This window comes from Cupressus sempervirens, chromosome 4 (assembly GCF_028749045.1).
Source record: "Cupressus sempervirens isolate cs-2001-9-10 chromosome 4, ASM2874904v1, whole genome shotgun sequence".
Taxonomy (NCBI): Eukaryota; Viridiplantae; Streptophyta; class Pinopsida; order Cupressales; family Cupressaceae; genus Cupressus; species Cupressus sempervirens.
This window is the reverse complement of record NC_143121.1, coordinates 536,787,937-536,798,210: the sequence shown is the minus strand read 5'-3', so window position 1 is coordinate 536,798,210 and position 10,274 is coordinate 536,787,937.

Genomic DNA, 10,274 nt, shown 5'->3' with positions numbered 1-10,274 from the left:
TGTGATGGACAGAGTCATCTAGGACCCTTGATAGATGTTGTTTTGAATAGTGTCTTTGGACACTTGAGCAGGTCAGAGACAGTTGTTGCAGTGATAGATAACTGTTGAAACCTTTGACATTGATGTCAATGGGGGAGAGATTACAACATGAAAAACAATTTTGATATAGAGCACATTGAGGTATATCAATGGGGAGAAGCGTGTATGATTGATGAAGAGGATTTGAAAAGAAAGGACAACAGTCTTTAATAGTTGGTATTCTTGGAACTAGATTTTTTCATCTATGTTGCCATCAATGCCAAAGGGGGATATTATTGGAAGCATGAATTTTGATGATATTCCTATGGTGGAGTATTGTAGAAACATGATTAAATCATTATTTTGATGATATGTTACATTCATAACTGTGTTTGTCATTGATGTCAACATAGCAGTTTTATGTGGTATCTGACAGAAGAACAACAGTAAAGATCAAGTTGGTACAGACAGACCGTTGAGTATTTCCATTGTTAAAGGGAGATACTACTAAGTGTCTAGTATATGCAGCTAACCTCAGGAACAAAAGATATTAAGTTTGGAAGAAGTTATGCAAGTTTTGGTGAAGATTGTTCTAAGATAGAGTTTATAGAAGTATGTTCTGGCAAACTTGTTGTATCTCTTAGCAGAGTTGTTATTCTGAGAAGCAAGGTTAAAGGCGTGTAGAAGACATGTTGGAGATGACGTGGCTAAGCTCGTTCGTCATAATATTACATGTACGAAAATTTATTCAAGTTACAAGGCGACAGATTGATGTTATCGCTAAGTATAACATGTTCTTAATCAAGTCCTATAATAATTAATTGAGAAGGTGTATTAGCCGACTCAAGGGAATTGTTTTATGGATTCAGTATAAAGGAAGGACATTTTCCTTTGTTATGTATGAATGATTTCATGAAGCACAAGGAGCAGAATAGAAGAGAAACAAGTTGATATGCAAGGATAGGTAGAGCAGAGAGAAGTAGGAGAAAACTTCGTTGCCGAAGTTTTATTTTGAGATCTGAGGTTTGATTATTGGATCCGAGATTTGTGACCTGATCTACAAGGTCTGATAGTGATTGGTCCAATTGACAAGATAGAGGAAAGAGGTTAAAGCATAGTACAGACAATTATTTTGCAAAGAATAGTTGAGAGATCAGTTGGATGGTGAAGTTCAGTGGTTTTGCCCCAGAAGTTGTTTGGACAGTGTGTCCTTGTGCCTTCTACAACTCCTAACAAGGATTCAAAGTCTCCTAACAAGGACTCTTATGTACTAAATGTGTTTATAGACTCCTAACAGGGTCCATCCTCTAACAAGGAAAATATATGTTAGTATATCTTTGTGGGCATCATTCCCACCAGGGTTTTCACTCTAATCAAGGGTTTCCCTAGTTAAAAAATCTGGGGTAATTGTGTATGTGCAATAGTAAATTTGCATCCATTTTTCTACCAAATTTTTAGATCAACGCTATGAATCCTCTTTATTTTCTTTTTTCATTCCCGCGTTGGTCACAAAAAAAAAAAAAAAAAATTCCTCCTTTGGTCAAAATTTCGACCAACATCAAATTACCCAAAGTGGGTCATAACAAATTTTCAACTAACCAAATTTGGATAAAGTCAATGCAAAGACTAGAAACACCAAATATGTTTGCCTGCATTTTTTGAACTTTGATGAGTGCTCGGATTGGCATTCTGCATAGGATTTGTCCATGAACAAGTTTTCTTGCAGCTGCCCATATCGACTTGGTCCAATGTGGTACCATTTTTTCAATACTAGCTACGACCGACCAGTGAGAGTGAATAGCATTTGAGTGGTTGACCATAGCCAACGTCGGAGGGATAGCTGGGTGTTTTCAGGGCACACGACTCTTACTGACCTAATTAAGCATTCGTGAGCCATCAAAGATCATTATTCAACATAAAACAAGCGAGGCTTCGGCGTGGACTTGTTGGATAAGGTATGCACGATTGGAAGACAAGAAGCTCTTTTAATACTTATGATTTATGATTTCCTTCAGTCATCCATATTAATTACAATTGCATAATCAAGTGAACATACCATCCTATAACATAGTTTGTAAATATACTTTTTTATACATTTCCTAAAAACTAGCATAATACCAAACAGTTGTTAGCAGCTTTTATCAATGTTTCAAATACGTATCTAGCTCATTTCAAGCATATTCTTATCATATTGTTCTTCTAGACCCTTTGATAACATGTGCTGCTATTGATAATCACCCTTTCTACAATTAGCAAACACGAAAGCAATTAACCATTAAGGTCACTCAACAGTTGTTCTTTGAACATTGAACAAGAAATGGACTTTTTGTAAGTGTTGTCAATCAGGATTGCGCCTATAGCGAGATAAGAATCTAGCTATCTTGTTGGAACATGGAAACCTCTCTCGGATGGTGGGGTTAAGAACGAGAGAAGAATCTCTGAATTCTAGGCCAGTTCCTATATGATATCACCTAACTAATTTTGAACTCGAGAAAAGGGTTGAGAATGTATGTGAATAATTGGATACTAAAACTTAAAATAGGTGATACACCAATGGTTTTGAATGTAACTTTGATCAAATTAGCACAAATTACAAAAAGACGATTCACAATACTCAAACAAACACGTAACCACAAAAGTGTTTCTATGTAAGGACTAGGATCTTCTGCTTTGAAAGGGATACCTAGGTTTCACCAATTTTCTACAAAAAGACAATAAGCACTAACATAGACTTGTAATCACATGTATCACGATTCAAAGCTGCAATAAGGAACGTAACTAAAATGAAGGCGAATACAACATTAAAGTAAAAAATCACAATATTGCACAAGAACCAATGAGAAGGAACCGTTGAATCTCTATAATCAATGCTAAAAAACAATCTTTGCTACAAATGCCCTCACAATCCACTCAAAATTTGCAATGTGCAAAAAATCTGAATCCGAAAGAAGGTCCCCCATAATGAGGTGAAAGTACAATATATAGAAAAATAAACCTAACTCGAATTCCAAGATCATGCCTAGAAAAAATCACCCAAAAATGCTAAGTTGCCAGATTCGTCCCCTACTGCCCGGATTCGGGTCCGGGTCTGCACGGGTCTGGATTTGCCCCCGGGTTCGCTGCGGGTCCGGGCAAGGTTCTTAGTTTTGACTGTGGATTCGTCTGGGTCCTTGCTGGAGCGAACCCAGACAAACCCACAGCGAACCCGAGGCTAAAAACAACTTTAAAGAGTGTGTTTTTTAAATTGTTTTCTTCTGTAACTCTCAAAGGAACTTAATAAAAATTTAAAAAACATTTCACTCATCTAATCCCTTATGTCAAAGAGGAGGACGATGATATAGCAGCATATGGGACTAGTGGAACCAGTTTGGGTTCTAATGATGAAGCTCTAGATAGAGTTGCAGTTGGGGATGAAGCCATTGATCTCTCATTTTATGATAATCCAATGGACCCTTGAGGGGCATTTGATACTATGATTATTGATAAACTACTAAACACTTGTCATCTATCATCATGTTTCAAACTTTATTATTTGATGAACTAGTCTTTGTTTTGCAATTTAGTAATTCAATTTATTATTTGATGAACTAGTCTATGTTTTGCAATTTAGTAATTCAATGTATAATTTTCTTTACAATCATGAAGATAGATTAATGAGCAAGTATTTAATGTTTTTAGATTTAGGTAAAATCATGTTTTGAAGGGACCCAAAACCCTTTGGCATTTGGCATTGATCAATGATCAAGCAACAATTGTTCATATTGTGAAATGATTTTGTTTTGTAACTATGCATGTTTCTCTTCTGTGTGTGTCTATATATATATATATATATATATATACTCACGAACCCACCCACGAACCCAAATGGGGAAAAAAAAAATTGTTCGAACCCACGAACCGAACCCTGAACCCGAACCCGTCCCTGAACCCGAATCGGCAACTTAGCAAAAATGATGAAAACTATGAAGAAGTCTTTGAAAACTGCTCTCAACCCCTACCCAACTGATGGATAACTCGAAAACTGCCTCTAGCTCCTCAAAATCATGCACAAAAGCTCAAACTCGGATGCATTAAGTAACCCACAAATATAGCATGTAAAACTACTCCTAATTATGCAATATATGCATAAACTAAGCCCTCAATCTGAACTGCATGCATAACTAATCATAATTGCTCCATAAACTACTAAAAATATCAACAAACAAACCCATTAATGCATGAGAATCTGGAACTGTACTTGGCCTCCATAATCAGCTTCATATCCAAGTTTTAACTGAACGTCCTCCTAGGGTCTACTGAAAGCTCCTTGTTTTTAGGCATTAAATATTTGAAACTCTTATAATTTCCATTAATTAATTAATAAAATCAATGGCCTTATAATTACAACCACTTGAGATATTAATTTTACAATCAAAGCTCATTGTTTATTATATTAATTTAATATTATCGTGTTTATTATTATATTCTATCATTTTTTGTAAACACGTTAATATTAAATTAATATTATAAAGGAAATCATTCTTTTAATCTTTTTATTTATATTAATACTAATATGCTTTAATAATTAACATTTTATTTGTTAATTTTAAAACATATTAGTACTAATAAAAATAAAAGTAAATCATGCAATAATATTTTTATTAGTTTTAATATTTATAAAAGAAATGATAAAATATCATTCACTATAGACACATAAATAATAAAAATAGAGTTTCACTAATTAAAAAAACACCTAACTCCTCATCCTTAAGCATTGGACCCGAAATGTTTATAAAATGTGATAAAGGGAAATTAAAAGGAAGGCAAAAGGCTTTTTGTTTTGTTCATTTTGTTCATTCACGCATTGTGAGGAAGGGCTGAAGCTTTTCAAACCCTAGCCGACTGCATATTCTTGCTATTGGGATGGATATCATGTGGACCTTTTTGCAGTCTTGGACGCCATGCTGAGCTTTGGCTGCAGATTCTTGTGGGCTATTGTTTTTTTGGATAGACGTTTCATTCTGGGCATGAATATTGAGCATTTTTGCTGGATGCCATGTCTGCTCCATCTTTGACTATGGGTTTGTTGGACTGGTTATGGACGTTTTTGTTGGACTCCATGATCTGAGCGGGTTATTTGTTTCATTCTCCATATGCTAGCTGTGAGTTTCTTCCATCTTCTCGTGAGTTGTTTTATGGCTGCTATACTACTTTGTTTGATTTGTCAACTCCTTCCTCCAGCATTTCCATGTAGTCCAATAATTCTTGAATGTGGTGTCTCAGCTCAAGATTCTGATTCTTTTGCAACTTAAGCTTCATACCAAGTTCATGTATCTTCCCCTCAAAAAACCATCATTCCAATCTCATCGTTTTCTTCCTGTAGAATCCTTCATCAGCAGCTTACCTATTACACTTTTGTGTTGTAAAAATTCACTGCAGCAAGGTTTTCTTCTAATTCCTGATTTTCTTATCTTATTTCTTCCGTGGCACTCTTTAGTGATGGAGGTTTCAGTTGTGACTTAAGATCCCGAACAGCTGCCTTTAATTCTATGATCTCTTATTTCCTTTTTTGCAAAATTTACTATAAATTCTCCCTTCTTTTTCTTTTGTTATGAGATATTTGAACTTGGAAACCTCAAAATCTGCTGCTAGACTTGAGATCTGGAAATTGTAGGTACTTTACTTGCATTTGTTGTATGTTATAATGTTCATATTTTGATATAACTGTGACACCTTTTCTTCCTTGCTGTTCGGATTTCGATACAACTGTGACACCTTTTCTTTACCGGTATGAGCTTTTACTTTTACTAGCCGTAAGCCTTAGAAACCCTGCTATTTTCATAGGCTGTTATGAATATGAAACAATATTGAGATAATAGCATTAAATTTGCATATGGGTTTGCATATTTTCTGTGATTTTTTCTCTCCATTTGGTAATAAATTCAATATTGTATATGAACTTCCTTTATTGTTATCTGTTGGCTGTGATCTATGAAAACCCTTATTTCATGGGTTTTATAAATATGGAAAGATGTGAAATAATACTCTCAAATCTTCATATGGGCTTGTATATTTTTTACTATTGCAGGCTTTGATACACCTTCCATACCTTTTAAATGTAATCATGAGTTAAATAAAATCTTGCAAAGGCATCATAACTTGCCTTACTGCCATAAGCATCTTCTTTTCTGGTTTTTGAAACCCTCCATTAAATTATAACTTTGTAAGACCTTGCTTTTAATACCAGTAAATCATATCCATCTATGAAAAAATGTACACACCATTGACTTCATTTTGGGAACAGGCCTGCTTTCCTTGACAATGTATCTCTGATCTGTATCAATTAAGATTCTGTCCATACTTCACTGAGTAAGAGAATGTGGTTTTATAACAGCAATAATTTCTCTCTTGGTAACTAAAATCCTGTTTAAATAATGTCATTCATGGAGATTGATAGACCAAAATTGTGATGAATTGTTGAATGGTGTATAAAAGCTTTCTAATTGATCTCTATCATAGCTTATGTTTAGTCCTGCAAATTGTGAAACTGCTGAAGAAATTATCATGCATATGAAGCTCTACTCCTTCCCTTGTTTCAGCATCAAAATTATTTGTTATTTTGCCTCATTCATTATTTCTTTGCTATAGCTGTTCATCATGTTTAACCTTTGTATGTTGATGTACATTCCAGCATGTAGCATCTGTTTCATCCATTAGCACTTTACCCCTATGTATGTCTTGTAGGCTGCAATGACTAATAAGATTCCTGTTATGTCACAACTTAAACTCCTTTCCAATCTTTGGTAATAATTGGAGATACTTCTATATGCCTGTTCCCTATGTGCTGATCCTTAATACCCAGTTTGTTCAACAGTATGCATTAATGATTTTCTTGATGTTGATGCCCCTGTTAATGCACATTATATTTTCTGCAGCAGATTTCTCCTTTTTCTTATAATTCACTAATCTGATCTTGTGACTCTTCCTATATGCTAAAATACACTTCCAAAGATCCTTGAAATTTCTTTAGCCTAAGACTCAAACTTTATATGTGCTCCATGATTTGACCGGAAGGTCTCATACCTATATTTTATGTATGCCCCCTCGACAGTCTCCTCTCGTCCTTTGCCTTTGTGTAAGGCCTACATTCGTACTCTATTATAAACCGTAAGGAATAAGTATGATTAGGAGTTAGTTAGGTCATGAACGACATTTACATTATTAACAATGATTTATGGGATCCTACTAGAGACTGATGTAGAATTTGATTATTAAAAGGTTAATACCCTATCCAAACATTAGGACCACGTGAAAACAAGACGCAATGTGTTCGAGTTGAGAACCTGGTCACAAGGGTCAAGGTAAGAAAGGAAAGATAAATTAACATTGACTTTAGTAAGGACAACAATGAATGTAGGTTAAAATGACAACAAGACATGATTACATTCGGAAATTGGTTTTAAAGTACGATGACACAATTATGGAAACATTCTGACAGTTTGAGGAATTAACCCTAAAAAGTTACTCACAAACCCCTCATAATGTGATAAAGGAATATTGCTAGGAATGTCGATATGTTTAACTTGATTGAAAGGATACTAGTTAACAAGTCTGCATATTAGTGATTTTCACTTCAGGCATATATACTAAGATCCAATTCATATGTTTTGTTCGTTTAATGATTATAAGAATGGTGATAGTACTTAGAACGGTAAGTTTGTTATGATAAGAAAGATAAATGTTGATATTGAAATGTTTTGAATATGAATCAAATGAAAGTTAATTATATATGTACTTAGATGAAAGTTAAATGAATATGACATTGCAATGCTTCTTTTTATAGTATTTAGAACAAAAATGATTAGATGAATTTAAATGTATATGCTAACATGAATTATGAGACATTGGATTTATTCTGCACTTATCTGTATGTATTTGTATATTATTTTATTGGGCTACTAATGTTTAAGTTGAGTGTGCAGGAAAGTTGAACCATGGAGATATTTGAGGGAAACAAGGTTCAATCTTATGTGAACACGGTAAAGCCAAGGTGAATCTTTGGAAGGTTCAAAACCTCATTGTATTGTGTTTATTTCGTAATGTGATTGTGCATGAGTGTTATAGTCAAAGAGCATATTAATTAGAGACATGTCATCATAATGTGTAAAGTGTTTTAATGTGTGTGTGTGTGTCATTTGACACTTGTATTGTCTATGTGTAAATGACATGTCAAATAGGATTCTTTGGCATGAAGTCACTTAACCTAAGCCTAATCCTCATTATGAAATCAATTAACCCACCCTAGAGAGTATCAGTATGAGTCACTTTCATGATAGAAAATTAAATTAAAAACTTTGATAGAAACTTTAGAGAGACTTAAAGTGGTTCCCTAGTATTATTTTGGTGAAAATAAGTAACCCACATGGTAGTAGTAAAGGTTGGGGGTCTAAATATAACCATAAGTTGGCCTAGGGGACTTAGGAGGCCCTCTAAACTAGTCATCTTCAAGCCAATTCGAAAATCAAAGAGTCACATGACTTCTTTCCTCATCCCACCACTTGGTCAAGTTTCAATTGGTAGAAAGGTACAAGGGTGTAAGAGGGGTAGGTGAGGAGGGAAGGGTCTTTTTAGGGAGCTTGTGCCAAACTTAGTGGGGGGCACCCACTCTCTAATGGGAGAGAAACAGATAGGTTTATCGAAGGGAAGCTTAGAAGCCAAGGAAGGGAAGAGATCTTTATCACCATTCCATAGCCATAGCTTGTAAGCAGGTTAGTGCTTCATGCCATGCTTTCTTTATATCATGTAGTTGATATTGGAAATTGTAAGAGTGCTTCTTGTAGGTTTATGTGAGTGATATGGTATCATGTATTGTTCTTGAGATCCTTGTGTTGTGTTGTATTGTGATTGTGTGTATTGTTCATGAAATTTCTTGGGGTTTCTTTTAGATTTCCTTGTTTGGATTGAATGTTGAAATTTGTTCATGGGTGTGAAGGCTTCACCCACCCTTGGGAGGGAAGAGCAAGCCTTGGGTGAAGGGGTTAGTTGGGCTTGAAATATAGTTGAGAACCTTGGAGTATAGGCTCCATTGTATGCCATATTCATTCATAACTTGCTTTGGGTAATAAGGAGAATGATGGTGTAGTAAGAAGGTTTATGTAGTATGGAATTCCAAGGATGCTTTAGTTGATGGTAGTATGATTGGAGGATGTTTGTAAAAGCCCCGAAAGGGCATGAAATTTGTTGTTTTGTGAAAGCCCCGAAAGGGTATTGTTAAGTTTCAGGATTTGCACCCTTTACTGAACGGGAAAATGTTCATTAACCCTTACTTAACATGGGATTCACTTCACTATATGGGACTAGACAATGAGATGAAACCTCCGGATTCTAGGCCGGCTCCTATTGAATCTCTCAGTGATAACCTCTTGAAACTTAAAGAAAACTTGAGGGAAAAGGGGAAGAAGTTACTGAAAATCAAAACCTAAACCTTAAATCTTAAACTAAGGAAGTGATACACCAAAGAGGGGTATGGAAATGTAACCCACATGTAATAGAGAGGATAATATAGCTTTATAAAACACAGATGAAGCACAACTTCCTGTAAAGGCTTGCACAAATGAGTTATAATAAGGTTTTCCACTGAAACTACAAAAAGGAAGACAAACTAATACCTTCCTTTGACTAATTTCACCCAAAAACACATGTTATAACCTGCAAACAAACTTACTGTTCTACACAGAGGTGCTGAAATGAGACAGAAAATAGGGAATAATGAAACATTCACAAGTTAACCTATCCAATCATTTTAAAATGCACACAGAAATCGTAGAAAGGAAAAGGGCTCACTGATAACTTCACCAAGCATAATCACACTACTGCAACCTGTATTATATCTCCAAAAATGAATTACAAACTCTGTAAAATGAAGTTCAGGACTTAGAGAAAAAGCCACAAAACCTCCATCCACACAAATTAGAACCGCTACAAAATGAGCCTTCAACTCATTCTTATGCACCAAAATACCCAACTGCATTTAGAAAGTCATAAATGCTGGGTCGGATTCAACCCCAAAGGCTAACTTGAGTCTTTGACAAGACTTCAAAAAGGTGTACAAAATGGCCTAAAAGGCATGGTCTGATAAAATCACCTACTACCCCTCATAAATGTAGCCCCAAAACTCCTGCCAGACTCCAAAAGTCCTCTAAAAGCAATAATTTCCTGTCCCCGAGTCTTATCACATATGACTCAACACTTAATCATAAATGTCTGCAAAATATATG